We start from the raw sequence: 22,430 nt of genomic DNA, 5'->3' as shown, positions 1-22,430 counted from the left end.
ATTTTTGGACAGAATTATTTTCTTGTCTTGGTACTCAGTTAGCTCATAGCTCATCTTATCATCCTCAATCTGATGGGCAAACTGAGATAGTAAACAAATGTTTGGAAGGATATCTTCGTTGCTTTGTATCTGATAAACAGACACAATGGGTCAAATGGTTGCCTCTGGCTGAATGGTGGTATAACACTTCCTTCCATACAGCAACAAAAATGACCCCATTTATGGCACTTTATGGGTATCAACCACCATCCATCACATCATATTTAAGAGAAAATTCTAAGGTTCAGGCAGTGGAACATCACATCGAACATCAACAACAAGTCCTCCAACTCTTAAAGGATAACCTCGTGTTGGCACAGAATAGAATGAAACAACAGGCAGATCAACATCGCAGTGAAAGAAGTTTTGATGTAGGTGATTGGGTATTCCTACGGCTACAACCATATAAGCAAATGTCCCTCAAGCAAGCTAAGAAGGATAATAAATTATCACCAAAGTATTATGGTCCGTACAAGGTGTTGCAAAAGATTGGTACTATGGCATACAAATTGGAGCTTCCTGCAGCTTCTCGATTGCACCCAGTTTTCCATGTTTCATGTTTAAAGAAGGTTATAGGCGACAAGCTCCCAGTTCAAACAATATTGCCAGAACTTGACGAGGAAGGAAAAATTATATTGGAACCGGAAGCAGTCACAGAAACAAGAACTCGACAGCTACGAAATCGATCAATTTCAGAGTATCTTATCAAGTGGAAGAACTTATCCGCTGAAGATTCCACATGGGAGGATGAGAATTTTATGCAGAAGTATCCAGAACTACTCAAGCGTTGAGGACAACACTTTTTTGAAGGAGAGGGGCATGTTGGGTCCCTATAATACTAGTGATTACCCCATTACTATTGTAGTTATACCCCTTATTTATATTGTTGTGCCCCTATTACCCAATATTGTTATTAATGTGCCCATAGAATCCCTCTATTGTTATTTTTGTGGCTTTATATTATTATTGTTAGGTCGGCTGGATTATATTGTGACTCCTTAGACTCCTATATATAGAAAGGAGGTTTTTTCATTTGTATCATCCAAGAATTGTTCATTTATGTAATGTAAAGGAGGTTGCCCCCTCGAAGAGGCTGAATTCTAAGGCGTGGATCTCTCTTTTCTATCTTTTTGTGAGCTGGTTTCATAACACAATCTGTATCCAGAGAGGGCTCTCTCTTTATGATTTAACTTTGTTTTCTGAAGATATTAGGCTAGTTATAAAGTTCAAGGGTTTTGTTTTGAGTTTGGGTGGTGAGATTCAATAGATCCGTGAGGTAAAACAGAGCATTTCAGTCCATTGGGCATGATGGAGTCAAAGAAGAAAGGCTTTCTGGATTTGGTTTCTTAACAGAGGATGGCTTCACAGAGCAAGGTAGTCAAACAGGGAACAAATGAAGGATTGAAGCAGATGGAATGGGCTCAAATGGGTGAAGGGCAGTTAAGAATCCTTCAACATATTGAAAGAGGGAAAATGGATGATTACTGATAAGGAGCAGTTAAGAATTCCTTAGCAAATAAACAACATGAGAGAATCAGGAAACATGAGAAATTAAGAATTCACTGTTTATTCTAATTCTGAAGAAAACACAGAGAATAATAAAGACTGAAAACAGAGTGCAGTCAAGCAAATTCTAAAATTAACCTTTTTCTTTATCATTCAGATTATGAAACACAGATGATATAGTAAACCAGAAAACTGTAAAACACAAGATATAGGGGACTTATTGATCCAGAGTTTGATTCAAGAATTCTGTGACAAGTCCTCTGCTTCAATTCTTCATCCAGTAGGCCAGACAACAGATGTTTCCAATAGCTCTTTATTCCAAAAATTCAGTGTTACAATAGAGTCTAGGAAATCCACACACCACTGAACTCTCCCAGTCCTCCAATGGAGGGGGTATATATACAATGAAATATGTACAACCTACATCTCATAACAGCTATGAGATAATATCTATTTTTAACCTAAAATAGTTTACAAGTGAAGATAGAAATAGCTTAGGAAAAGATATCTGATGTTGTACTGGAGGCAGGCCTTTGGGGTTCGGCTTGTAGCTGTCTTCTGCAGTAGCTTTGCGCAGACTGCCTGTCTTAAATGTGCTCTTTAATTTTGATCTGCTTCTTTTAATTTTGCTCTGACACTCTTTATTGCTGATCTGATACACTTTAATTCTTGAGCTGATACTCTTTGACTTGTTTTGATGCTCTTTAATGCTGAACTGACCCCTGCTCACCGTTGTCTGGCATTCCGCCCAAAATTTCCTTTTTCCAAGGGTAACGGTGTAACTATGGAAAAACACCTATTTTTGGGGCACTGGAGGTTGTTCTGCACCCTTTAATCCATGACATTGAGATATTTATGCTGAGAAGTCCTGGCAATTGATGCTCTGATAGGCGATTGTTAGAGATAGCTCAAAAAGGTACCTGTTTTTACAGAGGAAAATCGCATGCTGTAGCTTAAATGGCCGCGAGCTCGTCGATGTAGCCCTTCTGGTTGGGGGCCGGTCTAGATTTATCTGTAAAATTGATCGATTGCATGCCCGGAGCGCCGTTTGCAGCGGAAAATATAGCCAAAAATGATATTTTACCCTCTTTTTTCGACAAAATGAAGTTTTGGCGGGAATTTATGATTCGAAGGATGGATGATGTAAGCAGAAGTACAGATGATGTAAGCGGGAGTACGGGGAAAATGATGTGGCAATGACGTGGCGGGTGATGTCAGCACAAAACGGAGGATGTCAGCCGGGGGGGGGGGGGGGGGTGGTAAGCGATTTTGCTCGCACCGCTTTTGGGGCTGGGCGGTTTCGGGTGGGGAGGGAGCGAACAGGTTAAACGGGCGACGCGTGTCCTTGGTACGACGACAAAACCACCGAGCGATCGCGAGTTAACGCTTAGCGGCTATGGTGGTCACGAAATGATTATTGACCGTCGAATGGGCGAGGGTCGATCGAATGGTGGGCGCCCATGGAATATGGCGGGAGGTTATGCTGCGGGGCCAAAACAAATAAATAATATTTTTTAATGGTTTTCGGGGTTATTTTCATTGGTTGTAGGGTTGGTTATTAGTTAGCCCAGTAGGCTAATTAATCCCTTTGAGCGCGCGGTGAAGGCTATGGTTCTTAACAAACTTGGAATAAGTTTATCAATTCCATTTTTGAAACGATGCTAAGGTTATATTTAATCGGGGGCGGGGATATTAATATTTGGGGATTTTTAATGTATATTTACATAATACGGGATGGGAAAATAATTATAGGGATTTATATATAATACATGTTAAAAATTAATATGAATTTTGAAATGCACCAGCGCTAAGTTTAAAATGTTTTTTGCATTAAAACTTAGGCTGTTGGGGAAGATGGGTTTTATATGAGAAATATGGCCACTTCCCTAAGTAAAACAGATTTTTACCTAGGCAATCATTTTGAAATGGAATGAGTGTTTTTAGTGATATTAAGAGTAGATTCTTAATATTTTTAGGGGGAATTAGTAAATGATTTGGGGAACAAACTGAAGGGAAGTTAGTTATGAAACCTTGCCTCGCTTGAGCTGCTCCAAAAATATCTGCCTTGCACTTGTGATGGGAGTGAAAGTTAACACACATTTTCAGAAACATAATCCATCACAGGTATCATTCTGCAACACCAATCTACCTACCCTGCCTACTTTTCCTAACATTTTTTCCTTCCTTCTTTGGGTGCATTTGGACTGGCAAACCGTCATCAACTCTTCTTTTCTTTGCATGGTAAGCCTACCTAAGTCTGCACTTATTACATCCAAGGGCTTAGATTAAACAATTGAGCTCCTTTGCTTCTCTACCTATCTACTTATCTGCCAAGTTTAAACAGTTTGGTCAGATTTTATTCTCTATATCTAAAACAGGAAATTTAAACATGAACTAGCCAAGATTAAGCCGTTTGGCCATTCATCAATTATGGCATAAAGTTCACAAGCTGCACAAATTGCTTATTTACAGAAAATGAAAAAGTAGTGGAATTTTGGACTTGCACACTTTCCTGGTCTTTCTTTGTTTGGGGTTCATTTCTTTCATTTTTTTGACCATTTTATTCTTTTCACCCTTTGATTTTTTTTTTTTTTTGGTAGGGTATACTCTCTTTACATTTTATACTTTTTTTTTTGGATAATATGGAAACCTTTGCAACAAGGAAAGGGATGAACATATTACAGAGCTCATCATGTCAATCATGAAATATGACACCTATTGGTATAGGAGTATAACAGATTAAAAATTTGTTGTTCTTTTATGATAAACCACTTGCCATTCTTCCTATATAGTCATCCGTTCATTTAGAAATTTTCATCGAAATATATTTTAAAAGCATTCATATTGGTTACATTATGATTTATTTTAATCGTTTGCTGATCACCTTTATTTTAATTTGACATGGTTCATCTATTAAATGACTTGCTGTATGCCTTTACTTTGGATATATTCTCAATTTGATTCACCACCATTATCAACATCTTCTTGGTTCTCTCTTTTACACTTTCAAATGGCAGTTCCTTTTGAAACAATGCAAGGAAAACAAGAATATCTTTTGTTGGCATTCTTTTACTCCTTACACCATCCTTGACTCTTAAGGAGTTAGTGAGCCTCCCTCAACTTATAATGTAAAATTGGAAATAAGATAAATCTTTCTCAAAGAGGATAGGAGGTCTCATTATGAGCCGACCTACCATGATCATAAGGACTTAACACAAGTGACATTCCCATTCTGGCTACCACACCAGGGTAATGGCCTTTCAGACATTATATATGTCTAAGGATAGGAGGTCTCATCAAGAGCCGGCCTGTTCACTTTGTTCTGCCCTGGTGAATGGAATTGTAGTTATTTGGTTACCATACCAGCACAGTGGTCTCTTTGCAGAAATATGTAAATAATAATAAAAAAAAAATCATAAGTTGAGGATACTAGCTCACTTTTGGGTTTAAGTGGCAACCCTGTCGAGGCTAAGGACACTTGCTGGCAGCAACGACTCTGCTTGTGGTATTGGAGTATTATTCTATATTTCCAATTCTTTAGTATGCTAATACTTCCTATTTAATTAATCCAAAAGGAGAAACCACCGTTGAATAGTGTTTATACTTTTAAAAACTGGTATAACTGTTGAAAATCTATTGAATGAATCACTTCAGCATCGTTCAATCATTCGACGCCAACAATCACTATTCTTTTCATTCCATGTCAGATTTCACTTTATCAATCACAAAAGGTAAAATAATTCTCATAATGAATATTTACATGCTTTATTCTTTTTTTTTTTCGATCATCTCTAACCACTTGTACGACTATTAATTATTTCGCTCCAATCCACCTATCAGACTCCTCCTCCAACTTCATGCCATATTAATGATGCCGTGTGTACTTCTTATTTTCCCGTACTTCGAGGACGAGGACACCCTTTTCTTATTGGAGGGAAAGGTTATGCGCTATGATGATTTGACAAGATATAATTATCCAACTCCACCATGACTTGGTGATTTGACCGATTAATTAGTAGTGCATTTATAAAAATCCTTTTCCGATTGACCAATCATTATTATCGCATTTTTATAAAAACATTTTCTGATTGAAACTCTTGCATATATCTTATTCACTGTTGTTCAACACTAAAACCATAGAAGTAAGGTTATTTCATGTAGAGTAGTGAAATTTTTATAGGAGCACAACAAGCATGGGAGGAAATGCCATTCGCAACGCGTCCACACTATTGCAATTAACAAAACAAGCTGAAGCAATTCTTGAACACACCGAGTGGATACAGTACCTGGTCAGGTTGCAAGGATTTCACATTGATGTTGCACTATAATTTTTGCAAAACTTACAGAATGGAAACACAACCATAAAAGGAAGAGCTATAGTAGTCTTCGAAGCGGTCCTAGCCGAAGTCTCAGGACTTCCGATAGAAGCCATAAAGTGGACTGAGAAGCACGTACAATTGCATGAAGTTATTGAAATATTCAAAGAGCTGGGTGAAGAACTAATACACAAAGGCAAGGGCATTCAACCAGTGTCTTTGAAGAAACCATGGTGAGAATTGGCAGCAGTTGTTCAGAAATATATCACTTGTGATGGCCGATAGGACATGGTACGGTCTAGACACCTTAAGCTATTAGCAATACTTAGGTAGAAGATTGTAGTTAATTTTCCATTATTTTTAAATTCTTTACTGCATGATGTTTCTAGTCGAGTCAGGAAAGCTAAGAACCCACAGGCTACAATTAGCCATCATGGTCTAATTAAGCTCATTGTCACTTGAGAACTAGCCCAGTAGCAATTAACCTGGGATAATTTTGTAAACCTTGTTGTACCCTCATTAGAAGAAAATCCAGGAAATGCATAGGCAGGGGCAGTTGTTGACCAAATTGTAGAGAATGTTGATGAACCAGATAATGAACAACAAAATTTAGAGGCAACAGTCTCAGGGAGGGCATGAAAAAGGAAAACCTATACTTTAGCTTTTGACCCTGCAAAACGAAGACATTCTAAGAGGATAAGTTCACAACAAAATATTACAGAATTGACAGAGGAAGCGGGACCATCTCATACACCTCATGCAAGTCCACAAAATGTTTTTCCACAAGATGATGAAGAAGAGGTGGCCCGAGTTTTGGAAAACTTGGGGATGCTCTTCGAAGAGGAAAATCAATATGGACATTCACAAGATCAGGACCACGCCCCTAGCTAGTCTACCTCTACCGGTAGTTCTGGTCATACAGAAATTTTACCATCCTCTAGAGATATGGAGGAGTCACAGGAAAAAGGGGGACAAATTTCCTCTATAAATGGAAGTCCTGAGCTAGAAACTTATGTAGAAAGAATTCCTAAGCTAGAAACTTATGTAGAAAGAAGTCCCGAGCCAAAAACTTATGTAGAAATAAGCCCTGAATTAGAAGCTCAGACATGAGATACTGTTTTATTGGAACATGATCCTAGTAACAATATAACCCCTCTTTCGCCCAAAACAAATATGATTGTTTCTTATCCAATCAAACACCTCACTAAGAAGGCAAGGAAAGCAGATAGTGTGAGGATGAATCTATTGAGAAAAGAGAATAAGAAATTGAAGAAAAAGATCAAATAGTTGAGAAAATGGTTGAAAGAAGTAAGCAAGGCTCGCAAGAAAAAAGTGGAACTGAAAATGATTGGTATTCAAAGTGAAAACCTCCTTCAAACCGCTGGAACAAAAATAGAAGACACCCTTGTAAATTCAATTGGAATTCAAATTGAAATGCATCATACTGAAATCACCGGAACTCAAACTGAAGACATTTGCACCCGTTCGATGGAGACTCAGACATATTTTTCTCTTTCTGCAGATTTTATGGATGCTGCTATCCAAACATATTTTCCAGAAAATTCTAAAAAAAATAGCTGCATTTCACAGGAAATAGTCGATACAGCGGAAACAGTTGTTCAGAGCGGCTCGGTGGTAACCTATGATAATACTGCTCATACTGAATACACACCCCTATATACTTCTTTGGTAAAGGATGCCACTATCCAAAAGTTGCAGAAATAATTAGCAAAATTGTAGCATACTCTAGCACAATATCAAAGAGAAGTGGTACCCCTGCAAACACATAAAGATTTATTAAGGAAGTTTGATGAGATGACTACGACAGAGGATGACACTTATGATAGTCTCAGAGATGGGCAGAAAAAGTAAAAGAAGTACAGAGTCAACTTCAGAAAGCTATGGAGCAAATTAAAATTGTCTACTCCATTTATTCAGATGCTTTGTCTTGTAGGTCACCTGCTACCAATTATGCATTGTTTTTGCTTGATAGGTATTTTATGTTGAAGGTTAAGGTCATCAGGGTCGGTAAACCAGTCGAATTTAAATTAACCCAAGACTTTATCAATGCTACAAGGAGAAGGATGAAAAGGTGAGGCATATCCTTTGTGAATTATACTTACACAACTTTTTCCTAGAGGATGAAAGGGATGCTAATCCTATCCCCTTCATCGGAGATGTTCAATTCCAAGCCTTGATTTCTTTTGCGTGTAATAAGATTAAGTGGGCTAAGGCATATAACATTTTCCAAAAAAGGGAGCATGAAATAGATCTGTGGGTTAGGGGAGAACCTACAAAACCCACACACCTTTTTGTACAACATAAATGATTTATGGAGCAACCGAAGGTTGTGGCCTCTTTAGGTCCTCTCCATAAAGACACTATAAAAGCAAGAGTAGAATATTTCCAGGATATTAAAGAAGAAGCCATACTTGCTGCAAAACAAAGGTGGATATCTTCCACCAACAACATTAAAAACAAAGAGTCGTTCGGTTATAGTAATTTCAAAGCTTATACTGCTCGTTTGGTTAAGTACAACAATATTATTTTATGCATGGGCCCTACATTGATAGGCTGTCGGTATAGAAGCCTCATTATTTGGTATCCACCTGATGGGTATCATTTTGACTATGAATTTCCAGAGTGCTAAGAGGGTCGAGCATTTGCAATGCTTAAAAAGAAAAATGGTTTTTGGTTATATCAAGAAGAGACCTATCCTGCCTACTCCTTAACACAATTGCATGTTAATCATCTTCTTGCATGAGGACATGAAAAAAGGTAAGCAGGGGAATATGTTGGGTCACAGAAAAGGTATGTTTTTACCCTTACATTACTTGATAAATCACTTACTTTTATATATTTGTCTTCATTCTTGGAAAGGATTTGGAAGAAAAGATTGTGAAAGTTAGGTAAAATCAATCATTAATAGATTGCATGTTTTTAGCACGAAAAGACTAACTTTTGCTTGTTTTTATGCACATGAAATCAGAATTGGACAATTGTTGTTCAGTCGATAGAACGACAGCACCAAACTAGGAGAAAATCATTCCTTGGCTGTGCAGGCTAGTGAAAGATAGGAAAGAAAGTGCTAATTCGACAAACAAAAATCTGATCGTTTAGCCACGAAATCCTGAGGATCTCTTGATCCTCAGGATTCGCTTTCATCCATTAGTTTTCCATTAGACTCTATGATGTCGATGGGTGAAAAGGATCAGGACATTGACTCTTACCCATTATTGTATCTTTGCATTAAACAGAGCATATTTTGACATTACAGTAACTCTGTACTTTTATTATTTCAATTAATGGGAAATACAAATATTCTCTCTTAATCATGTTCTGAGCTTTATTAGGAGTAACTTCTGGAGGCTTTGGGCCCGGTCGCTAGAAGATTCGCTGCTCATTTGTGTCATAATTATTTTCTACAATTCTATATTACTGTTCTTTCATAGAATCAGGTTATTCTTTACATTTTACATTTGCATTTGAAATAGATCTTTAATGCTGTTAATTTAATGTTGTTCTTTTAATGAATTGCGTAGATTAAGTTGAGTGTTACAATTGGTTGATGTTCTTTTCATGCTAAAGATTGAAGTAGTTACTTGTTGTTCTATTGTTGTAGTATTTATTTCCATCTACTAGATCAAACAATAGCCCATTAGATATGGTTTCTTTTAGTGCACATGATTGAATTCATTTCCTTTACAAATCAATTATGATTGGATCTAGATTTATGGTTTGAGTATGTTTCAAGATTTATTCTTTGATTTGGATTTGATTGAACTTTGATAATTAAGGATTTGTTAATACATTATTGCAACGATTTGATGAAGTGTCAGACTCATTTAGTTACGTAACGACCTCTGATCTCTATTGCATAGATAGTAATGACATCCTTCAAATAAATAGATGAATCTTGGGTTGATAATGTAATGTAGGAATTAAGATTGATTTAAATGGTCATATTAGTGCACCAACAGTAATAATGTTTTTCATGTATTTCTCATTTTTTGTGTAGCAGGTTCGATCGAAAGTATGCAACATGGGTACTCCTTGGATGAGGAATTGAATTCTTCATCCAACAAGATCTTCCACTCGAAATTTAAGTAAAACCATGGGGAGATAAGTTGAAAATACGAGTTGAAAAAGTAATTTGTTTTAAATATTTTTATTTTTTTACTCCAAAAATGGTGAATCAACTACCATGGCTGACATCATCATCTTGAATCCTATTGGTTCTTATGAAGTTGATTTTGGTTCCACACTTTTTTTAGGCCCATTTTAGACATAAAAATTTCTCTAATGGCTCCTTTTATAGAGGTAAAAACCTCCTCAGATGAAGGAGGGGATGCGTACTTGGCTTCTTCAACTACACATGCAGCTCATGAGGCATGTCTAGTCAACTCAGGTGCATCCTTTCATATGACTCCTCACGGGGAGTGGTTTTGTGAATATGAAAGATATGATGGCAGTGATGTTCTTCTAGAAGAGGAATCAACATCCATAATCATAGGATGATGAAAAATTCAAGTTGAAACTCATGGGTGTAAGGATTAGAACACTCATTGGTGGACATTCAAACAAAGAAGAAAATAAAGGTGTTGTAGACAGATAATGGCAGAGAATTCTACGTGAATGAATTCAGATAATTCTAAGAGGAGTGTGGTGTAGAAATGAAAAATACTACTTCATACACACCTCAATAGAATGGAGATACAAAAAGGATGAACTTGATGTTGATGGAGAAAGCAAGGACCATGCTCAATGGTTTTAAGTTAAGACACAAATTCTTAGTAGAGACAATGGATATTGTATGTTACTTGGTAAATAAATCACCCTCATTAGCATTGAATGGCAAGACTCCACATGAGGTATGGAATGGAAAGAAACTTTCTCTTAAACATCTCAAAATATTTGGATGTGATGCTTTTGTGCATGCCAAGCTAGATAAGAAAGCTTAAAACTATATCTTTATTGGATATGAAGATGGTATGAACGTTTAAGCTTTGGAACGCAGAAGCTAAGACAATAGTGTATCGTCAAGATGTGGTATTTAGAGAAGTCAAAGATGTTGTCAAATAGGAAGCCTTGCCAAGGGAAATAACCATAAAAGATAGAGTATGGATTGACGGATGATGAATCAAAATTTACAGAAGATTAAAAATTAAAAGAAGAAGAAGCACATACTTTGGCACTAAAGAGATCACTTCATGAAAGAAGGTGTCCAGAAAGGTATACTCCACCTAATTTTTGTTTATCTTTTGTGATGATCCTAGAACTGTTTAAGGAGACAATGGATTCAAAGGATGGGAAACTCTAAAAAAAGGCCATCTTTGAAGAAATGGTAACCTTGAACAAGAATGAGGCTTGGGATCTAGTGGAGTTGTTGGTTGGAAGAAATACCATTAGAAGCAAATGGGTGTTTGAGAAAAACTTGAATTTTGAAGGCAAAGTGGAGAAATAAAAAGCTTGGTTAGTAGCAAAGGGTTATCCATAGGTAGAGGGAATATAATCTAGTGATATTTTTTCTCCTATTACCATGTTGACTTCTATTAGGTTTCTCTGATCTATTGCTACTACTTGTGATCTTGAAGTAGAATAGATGGACATGAAGACAACATTCCTACTTGGGGATTTGGAAGAAAAATCTACATGAAGCATTTATAATGATTTTTTGTGAAAGGAAACAAAGAGTTTGTATGCAGGTTGAAAATTTCCCTATATGGGTTAAATTAATCGATATGGATGTGGTATAAAAATTATGATACTTATATATTGGGACTTGGCTTCACGTGGAGTAAAGAAGACCATTGTGTTTATTTCAAATTAGTTGGTGATCATGTAATTTATTTATTATTATATAAGGATGATGTGTCTCTAATTGAAAATGACATGGAATCATCTAAGAAGTGAAAAATTGATTGTTCTCTAAATTTGACTTGAAGGATATCAATGTTGCAAATTTTATCTCGGGCATGAAAATTAAAAGAGATCAAGCAAAAAGTAACTCTAGTTAAGTCAAAGGTATTATGCCAAGCCAATACTACAAAGATTTAATGTGAAAGAATGTAAATCAATAAAGGTTCCTAATCATGTAGGTGTAAATTTATCTACAAATTAGTGTCTAAGACACAGGAAGCAGGAGAGGACATGCCCCATGTTTCATATGCCAGTGTGATTGGAAGGTTGATGTATGAAATGGTCTGTACTAGACCAAATATCGCACATGTAATAGAAGTATTGAGTAGACATATGTCAAAACTAGGGAAGGATCATTAAACAACAATAAAGAGGGTTTTTAGGTATTTGTGTGGAACTACTGGTTATGGATTATGCTACCTGTTATCTCAAAATCAGACCCTGATAGGCTGCTGGTCAGGTTGACTCTAAGTAACTATTTCAAACCTACTTTAGGCTGAGGCTTAGCCTCCTCAACCTGAGAGGGCTCTCTCTAAATGGGTTTATGATTTGGATTAAGATAAGATGGCTAACTCTTTGTGAAATAACTGTGACAAATATAGATGCTGGAAAAACATTAAACAAGTTTCCATTGGGCCTATGGAGTCAACAACACCTCAATAAACAAGGATCTTGACTTTACATAGAAGTCAGGGCATTCTGCATTTGAATATTCAGAACATAACTCATATGAAACCACAGTTTATAAATGCATACAGGAAATCAGAGCACAATCAGTGAATTCTGAGTGATTATACATTTATACAACTGTAAAAAATTTAGGAAAGGAAAAGATCACACATTCTGAACATAGAAATCCTTCATGAATCCTGAGAAGTAAAGCCAAATTATATTACTGAAACTCTGTCTTTACATAAGCCAGATACAATGCTCTGTCATAAAGTTTTCCCTTTCAAAATTCCCGCTTATAATTCAAACTACTTGACTTGCGTTAAAAACAACATCTTCAGCAGTTTCGTAGCGCGCTACGAAACTGCTGAATTGTTCCCAAAAATCACAGTCTTAGACTCTACTCTGTTTGTATACCTTATCTTCAATTTCATTGCCTGAAAAAGGAGCACCAGATTTGCCTTGTCTTTTAATATCTGAATCAGAAGTGACACAACTACTATTGCCAAAAACCTGTTCAAGTAGATTGAAAAAGGTCCTTATCATGCTTGTTGAATTCTTGGATATCACTCTGCTTAATACTCAAGTACCTGTACTTCATGCTCCTAAACTGTTGAAACAGCTTATCTGTTGATAGATAGTGCCCAATCTCCTCTTTAAATTTTCTAGTCACTTCAGTCCAAAACGCTTGATGCTTGGAAAAAGACATTGCATCTTTTAAAGATGTCACACCATGTGCACCACGATTTATACCATCTTGTACAGCAGAAGCAATACAAATTTCATCTTTCAATCCCCACTTTATCCTCTTAACACGCCGCTTTACTGTCTTGACACCTGAACGAAGCACTAAATTATCCACATTGGCCTTACGTTCACACTTCTGGTCTTCACATCTATGTACTCATATTCAACCCCTGGAACTTTATCAGTTCCCTTCCACTCTGACTTACAAACTGCAGAGTTGTATCCAATAGACCTCAAATGCTTCACAATCAACTTCTTGATACAAATAGCCTTGCAAATCCCTTCCCTTGAGGAATGAAAATCAATTTTATTGGACAGAATGAGAGCTTGTATCACAGAGAGCAAATCCTACTCGGATGGCATCACCAAAGTATTCAGGCCCTTAATACTTTCTACAGCAATTTTGACATCCCGTCTTTCAAGCCACCACACAGGCATCTATAAAAATGGTGAAGGTGCTTCTTCAAAATGGATTTTAAAGAATTGATAGGAACATCCTGTACCATATCCTCAATAAACTTTGCTTTCACTCCAAGTCCTCTAGAACTACTGGAAGTGAACCATTATCCATAGTATCCTGAATGCTTTTTTCTGCTTCTTTGAAATGCTTCTCAAGCAAGATTCTAATTGAATCTCTCAAATGTGAAGCTTCAGCAGGTTGGAACCACTTTCTACCAAACCTATCCAAATTTGTCTTTCTTAGTCTTGGCGGGGCTACTTCAATGAAACGTTGCATGAAGAAAAGAACAAACAAACCACAATCGTAATCATTTTCCTGCTGAGGTACCTGAATTTTCTTCTCTTGAATATTGCGTGGCAAATCTTTCCATATTTTCTCTGTAATTGGAACTTGTACAGGGACATCGGCCTGACTTAAATGTTGCCGTTCAGCTTTCAAGTAGCTCCGAATATTTTCAAAGATGGTCCGACTAGTATGTAAACCCAATGAGTCCAAATGAAGAATAATGGGACCATCTTCATCTTCTCTGGCAGGAATACTGATAATTGCCAAACTCCAATACTGACAAGCATGAATTGGCAAAAAGATATACGCTTTCTCAAATATGTTTACTCCTTTAAACCATCTCCGAAGCTTTGCAAAGGAATTCCCATCTTCTTGCTTACACTTAGAATCCAAAGCTTCCTCGAGTTTACTATAAAAGAAAGTGTTAAAGAAGTGATAATCATTCTTGTGCTCAGTACGTAGAAATTCAGATCTTTGGAGGTACTGTATGTAGAAGTTTATAATTGCTGAAGACAAAAATTGTAAGGGAGCCAGGCATTCCATGTCAGAGAGACAAATTTCAACAGATTCTGGATGGTCTCTTTCAGGGTAGTAAATTCGGATGTCCTTTTTCCATCTTTCAGATATTCTATGGGCCTCATACTGCCTCTTTGGTTTCTCATCACCTTCATCCAAAACAACTATAACCTTCTTCATTGAACTTTCTGGTGTAAAAGAGAAGCACTCTTTTGCTGAACTTTGTGTAGCATAAGCTGAATCTGCCACCCCTTGTCCATCTGTTCGACTGCAGCCATTCTCTTCAATAATAGGAGAAAACTGAGAAGATCCCAATTGATTACTTCTGGTACTCATATATGTCAACTTCCCTTGATTGCTGCAACTACTGCTAGAACTAGAAGAAACAGACTTCCTCGGAGAGCAACTACTGTTTCTGATTTGTCTATCATGCGAACTTTGCTGATCATTTCCAGAATTGCCAAAGCGTATTTTCAAATGTTGGGGACTTCCAAGACAACAGAGCCGCCCTCCAACCATAATTCCAATGCATGTACAAAGGGCCTATGCTTCATTCATGCTATGTGTTTTCAGGATAACTGCTGTTATTCAATTTGCATTATAATCATGGGCAAAGACATATGGCACACAGAGTGCTGTCAAAAGCTTCATGAATATTGATAACAGAATTTGGCGAAGCACCCATAATCCACGTAAGCAAGAAAACCCATCTGCTTTGACCTGCTCGAACTTTATTCGTCAGCTGTCATATGTAAGGAGTGCCATTTGACCCAGCAATACCAATTTTGTCCATATCTTGAGAAAGATAAGCCTAAAAGCCTAATCCTGATAGAGAAGAAAAACGTGACTTTCATCCGCAGGAACCTGCAAAGGGACTAACACCAAACCTTTATAACAATAAAAAAATTGATGTTCAGAATTTAAAATATTTTCCTTGAGTGATAACAGGTGGCTCCACTTGGGATAGTGTGCTCCTGCGGTACACTAAGAACATGCAGGTCCAGTGCTTTGTCCTCTTTATGAAAAACATAGATTTTCTTGATAAACATTCCTTTCCAGCTTCTTGGGCTTTCACCTCGAGCTTAAGCTTGATGATCACTGTAGGAGAAAGAAATCTACATCTACTGAAAAAAAATGCTCAGTCAACCTTGAGCTTATTTGCATTTTCCTACCTACCTACCCTAACAATTCAAATTTCTTTCAGCTCAATCAATGTGAAATTTCCAATGTAGCCAATCATTTGTCTTATCTGATATTTGAGTTTTTTTACTGCATCGGAGTTCAGAGTAACTATGATATTGTGATGACCACTGCCACTGAAATTTCCTCTGATCTTCATAGAAAAACTGAAACACTGGAGAGTAAAACTCTTCCATATATTTGGCTATAGGATCCCAGAATACATGATCAGCTTGATGATTCTTGTAACTTTTAGGTTGTGCAAACTGATCTTCAACAACAGTGTACACTTCCTCAATCGTGAAAGAGAAAGGAAACAACACTCTCTCCTTGTGTTCTGCCATAGAAAGCTTCTGAAAATAATGATCATGATTATGAAGACTATATGCCTGAATTTGACCTTGTAAACCTTCAATGTCTTTCTCAATATCTTTAGCAACTTCATCCAAAAATTTCATCTTATCCTCTGCCTTGCACTCAAATGATTTTAGATATGAAGACAAGGACAAAGAAAAACTTTCATCTATTTCTTCATTAATATGATCATCATTCCATTGTTTGAAACCTTGGACTGAAGGAGAGTTTGCCACCACCTCTGATCTATCTATCCATTCCTCCAAAAACATAAACCAAAAGTCTTCAAATGACTTAATGGATTTGGTAGGAAAGCTTTCAATCCACTGTTTACATTTCCCTTGAAGTGAATCATAGAACAACATAATGCAAACATCCTCATGTTTAACTCTAAGAAGCTCTGTAAAATCACAAAAATCTGATATATGCTTCAAAGTTAAACTCAAATCTTCTCCATTGAATTTTGGACTATTCCTTAGAAAATATGCATCCTTGGGAAAATGATTTGGGAAACCATGAATTCCTGAAAAATTTATGCATGCATACCTTGAAATAAGAATGGTAGCATCTGGGTCCTTCATAACTCCAGTGGAATCACCATGAATGTATGAATTTTGAATTCTTCAACAATGGAGTCGCCAAGGTAGATTGCAGCCTCGAAAATTCTTCTGAGCTCCTGCTACCTTCAGAAGTTCAGTCTCTTGATTTCGGGAAAGAATAATCTTCAGGCTCCCGGCAGACGCACCAAAATGTTATCTCAAAATCAGACCCTGATAGGCTGCTGGTCAGGTTGACTCTAAGTAACTATTTCAAACCTACTTTAGGCTGAGGCTTAGCCTCCTCAACCTGAGAGGGCTCTCTCTAAATGGGTTTATGATTTGGATTAAGATAAGATGGCTAACTCTTTGTGAAATAACTGTGACAAATATAGATGCTGGAAAAACATTAAACAAGTTTCCATTGGGCCTATGGAGTCAACAACACCTCAATAAACAAGGATCTTGACTTTACATAGAAGTCAGGGCATTCTGCATTTGAATATTCAGAACATAACTCATATGAAACCACAGTTTATAAATGCATACAGGAAATCAGAGCACAATCAGTGAATTCTGAGTGATTATACATTTATACAACTGTAAAAAATTTAGGAAAGGAAAAGATCACACATTCTGAACATAGAAATCCTTCATGAATCCTGAGAAGTAAAGCCAAATTATATTACTGAAACTCTGTCTTTACATAAGCCAAATACAATGCTCTGTCATAAAGTTTTCCCTTTCAAAATTCCCGCTTATAATTCAAACTACTTGACTTGCGTTAAAAACAACATCTTCAGCAGTTTCGTAGCGCGCTACGAAACTGCTGAATTGTTCCCAAAAATCACAGTCTTAGACTCTACTCTGTTTGTATACCTTATCTTCAATTTCATTGCCTGAAAAAGGAGCACCAGATTTGTCTTGTCTTTTAATATCTGAATCAGAAGTGACACAGCTACTATTGCCAAAAACCTGTTCAAGTAGATTGAAAAAGGTCCTTATCATGCTTGTTGAATTCTTGGATATCACTCTGCTTAATACTCAAGTACCTGTACTTCATGCTCCTAAACTTTTGAAACAGCTTATCTGTTGATAGATAGTGCCCAATCTCCTCTTTAAATTTTCTAGTCACTTCAGTCCAAAACGCTTGATGCTTGGAAAAAGACATTGCATCTTTTAAAGATGTCACACCATGTGCACCACGATTTATACCATCTTGTACAGCAGAAGCAATACAAATTTCATCTTTCAATCCCCACTTTACCCTCTTAACACGCCGCTTTACTGTCTTGACACCTGAACGAAGCACTAAATTATCCACATTGGCCTTACGTTCACACTTCTGGTCTTCACATCTATGTACTCATATTCAACCCCTGGAACTTTATCAGTTCCCTTCCACTCTGACTTACAAACTGCAGAGTTGTATCCAATAGACCTCAAATGCTTCACAATCAACTTCTTGATACAAATAGCCTTGCAAATCCCTTCCCTTGAGGAATGAAAATCAATTTTATTGGACAGAATAAGAGCTTGTATCATAGAGAGCAAATCCTACTCGGATGGCATCACCAAAGTATTCAGGCCCTTAATACTTTCTACAGCAATTTTGACATCCCGTCTTTCAAGCCACCACACAGGCATCTATAAAAATGGTGAAGGTGCTTCTTCAAAATGGATTTTAAAGAATTGATAGGAACATCCTGTACCATATCCTCAATAAACTTTGCTTTCACTCCAAGTCCTCTAGAACTACTGGAAGTGAACCATTATCCATAGTATCCTGAATGTTTTTTTTTTGCTTCTTTGAAATGCTTCTCAAGCAAGATTCTAATTGAATCTCTCAAATGTGAAGCTTCAGCAGGTTGGCACCACTTTCTACCAAACCTATCCAAATTTGTCTTTCTTAGTCTTGGCGGGGCTACTTCAATGAAACGTTGCATGAAGAAAAGAACAAACAAACCACAATCGTAATCATTTTCCTGCTGAGGTACCTGAATTTTCTTCTCTTGAATATTGCGTGGCAAATCTTTCCATATTTTCTCTGCAATTGGAACTTGTACAGGGACATCGGCCTGATTTAAATGTTCCCGTTCAGCTTTCAAGTAGCTCCGAATATTTTCAAAGATGGTCCGACTAGTATGTAAACCCAATGAGTCCAAATGAAGAATAATGGGACCATCTTCATCTTCTCTGGCAGGAATACTGATAATTGCCAAACTCCAATGCTGACAAGCATGAATTGGCAAAAAGATATACGCTTTCTCAAATATGTTTACTCCTTTAAACCATCTCCGAAGCTTTGCAAAGGAATTCCCATCTTCTTGCTTACACTTAGAATCCAAAGCTTCCTCGAGTTTACTATAAAAGAAAGTGTTAAAGAAGTGATAGTCATTCTTGTGCTCAGTACGTAGAAATTCAGATCTTTGGAGGTACTGTATGTAGAAGTTTATAATTGCTGAAGACAAAAATTGTAAGGGAGCCAGGCATTCCATGTCAGAGAGACAAATTTCAACAGATTCTGGATGGTCTCTTTCAGGGTAGTAAATTCGGATGTCCTTTTTCCGTCTTGCAGATATTCTACGGGCCTCATACTGCCTCTTTGGTTTCTCATCACCTTCATCCAAAACAACTATAACCTTCTTCATTGAACTTTCTGGTGTAAAAGAGAAGCACTCTTTTACTGAACTTTGTGTAGCATAAGTTGAATCTGCCACCCCTTGTCCATCTGTTCGACTGCAGCCATTCTCTTCAATAATAGGAGAAAACTGAGAAGATCCCAATTGATTACTTCTGGTACTCATATATGTCAACTTCCCTTGATTGCTGCAACTACTGCTAGAACTAGAAGAAACAGACTTCCTCGGAGAGCAACTACTGTTTCTGATTTGTCTATCATGCGAACTTTGCTGATCATTTCCAGAATTGCCAAAGCGTATTTTCAAATGTTGGGGACTTCCAAGACAACAGAGCCGCCCTCCAACCATAATTCCAATGCATGTACAAAGGGCCTATGCTTCATTCATGCTATGTGTTGTCAGGATAACTGCTGTTATTCAATTTGCATTATAATCATGGGCAAAGACATATGGCACACAGAGTGCTATCAAAAGCTTCATGAATATTGATAACAGAATTTGGCGAAGCACCCATAATCCACGTAAGCAAGAAAACCCATCTGCTTTGGCCTGTTCGAACTTTTCTTGCCAGCTGTCATATGTAAGGAGTGCCATTTGACCCAGCAATACCAATTTTGTCCATATCTTGAGAAAGATAAGCCTAAAAGCCTAATCCTGATAGAGAAGAAAAACGTGACTTTCATCTGCAGGAACCTGCAAAGGGACTAACACCAAACCTTTATAACAATTTAAAAATTGATGTTCAGAATTTAAAATATTTTCCTTGAGTGATAACACTACCAAATAAGAATAGGATTGAACATACATGGTGTTGTTTATGGAGATTGGGTTGGGTAACTAGATCATTGAAGACCTACAAGTGGGTATGTGTTTAAACTATTTGGATGAGCAAGAGGCAATTTTTCGTGGCACTCAACTACAGAAGTTGAATACATGGTATTCACTCAAGCAAGAAACAAATAAATATGGTTACTGAGATTTTGTTCAAGTATTGGGTTGGTCAAACAGGCTATAAGGATAGATTGTGATAGTTAGAGTGCAATCTTCCTAGAAAATAACCCATCTTATCATTGAAAGACAAAGCATATTGATGTTTAATATCAGCCTGTGAGAGATATGGTTGAAGAAAAAAAGATGTTGTTGGTGAAGGTAGACACTTTGAAGAATGTTGTGAGTTCATTATAAAAATATGTGAGCACTATGAAGTTCTCTTGGTGTATAGAAACTATGGGAATTATTTCCATTTATTGTTGATCATGTACTGCTAAGAATACCTATATGCAAACAACAATAAGTGGGAGAATGTTGGGTATGTGTTGTATTCTTTGTGCAACTATATACAAGTGTTGTACATTATTCTGAGCATAGTAGGGTAGTTATTATTTGGGAGGGGGAGGTGGGGAGGGGTAGTGACCCCAATTTTTCTTTAGTGGGAAGTCTTCTGCATCCATTTTTTGTGACTCTGGCCACATATTTGTTGCTAAAAGTGGGTTGGCAATGCATGGAATTTTTTCCCATGAGTTTGTAGTTTTGGTTAAGGAACTATGTTTTATTTTATTCCAAGGTAAATGTATTGTTGGTTTATGTATGTTGTAGGATATATATTGTACTGTAATATTATATATAATAATATTATATTTAAAAAATCTTTTTGAATTTATTGGTTTGGTTTTCTAAGATAAAATATCTATGTTAATGTGTGTGTTTGTCATTACATATTTTATGTTTTATTAAGAATATTTTTGTAGCAATTAATTATATGAGTTTAAAAGTTATAGTATGTAGGATTGCAAGGTCAAGTGATAAATCATTACAATCATAAGGGATTCCCATTACTAGTGTTGACAAGTTCATACTCTATAACTATACATTGTTGTATTATGGAATCCTTGACTCAATCAATAATATATCATAGATGGTTTATAGTGGCACATAGTTTTATCCCATGATATTATTGTTATGATATTTATTTAAATTATTAGTGTATCCCATTGAGAAGTGCATCAAGTGATTGAGCTTTTCAAATTGATCAAGGTTAATGATAATACCTTTCTAGTTTGTTTTTTTAGTTAATGGTTTTCTCATAATTGTCGAGGAAAATAGGGAATTCCATACAAGGTGAACACTTCTAACAATCAATCACACAACTAGAGAAAATATCATAACACCAATATTTGTACATGCTTAGAACCCTCTAAGAGGGAAATGGTCCATGCTCCTAGCCAACATGGCCACTTTAGGCAATTTTATTAATGCAAAAGAAAGTTTTACATAAGAAATTTTCTAAAAACTAATCATCAACAATGACCCTCCATGTTCTTCAAATAGATACCATGGACCAATAAAGCGTTAAGCCATAGATCAATAGTCATTATAATTGAAGAGAATATGAGCTATCATATAACTCTATGTTTAGAACATATCATAACCATCATATTACAATGCAATTAATTCATACTAAAGAAACACACTACTATCTAAAGACACATTAGATCAAGGTGATCTTAACTAAATACTGAGTGTCTAAAAATTCTAACACCCCCCCTTAAGAACAAATTTGAGGAACAACTTGATATAGTATTGAAGGATTTACAAAGGTAGGATAAGGAAGGAGGCATTAGATCCTATCTACCCTTAATGACAACTTTCTAAACTCCAAACATATGACATGTCCCTATTGATATTTGTTGCTCGTTTTCTCCATCTAACAATACGATGGGGCATCATTGGATTATAGATTTTGCTCGTTAGGCATGGAAATTTGTTGTAAACTTCATCTACATCCTTTGTACTATATTTTTAATGCATGCCCTAGCCCCATCAAACTCACTTTTCCCATCCGCAGTCACAAAGTAGTTTGAATCAATCCAATGTTGATCCATTTGTATATTTATATGCTTCAAGTGATTATAGAAATTTTGAAAGAAATCTTTGCATCATGTAGGTCATGGCTCCGTTGTCGCTGCGATAAACACTCTCCAAAATTTTTGCGTACACACGAATATTGGAGCATACTACAGATCTTGCGATCGGTGGTTTTGTAGTCACTTCTTGGTCAACTGATGCTTTTGAGCTCCTTTCTTGGATTGGAAGTTTCAAAGTCCCTTTCTCACACTTGCTCAGTCCGTAACAAGTGCATGAGCACATTCTTTTATGAAATCTTGGACAAGGATAGCATGTTCCATCGAGACTGTGCCTATGCGATGTATAATCCATGTTGAAATCCAATTCACATTGACAATGACAATCTATGACATTATAG

The 22,430-nt window shown here is 36.7% G+C and overlaps 2 pseudogenes; both read right to left on the bottom strand.

Annotated features, from left to right (window-relative positions):
- Window positions 1-13,597: 13,597 nt before the first annotated feature.
- On the bottom strand, window positions 13,598-14,904 carry LOC149230401 (ubiquitin-like-specific protease 1D pseudogene; annotated as a pseudogene).
- Window positions 14,905-18,137: 3,233 nt separating this feature from the next.
- Window positions 18,138-19,444, bottom strand: LOC149230400 (ubiquitin-like-specific protease 1D pseudogene; annotated as a pseudogene).
- Window positions 19,445-22,430: the final 2,986 nt, after the last annotated feature.

This window comes from Pinus tabuliformis, chromosome J (assembly GCF_031772625.1).
Source record: "Pinus tabuliformis cultivar Carrire ecotype Pingquan chromosome J, CPIR1, whole genome shotgun sequence".
NCBI classification, from domain to species: domain Eukaryota; kingdom Viridiplantae; phylum Streptophyta; class Pinopsida; order Pinales; family Pinaceae; genus Pinus; species Pinus tabuliformis.
Note: the sequence above shows the minus strand (reverse complement) of the source record. Positions and strands in the feature narration are given on the sequence as shown.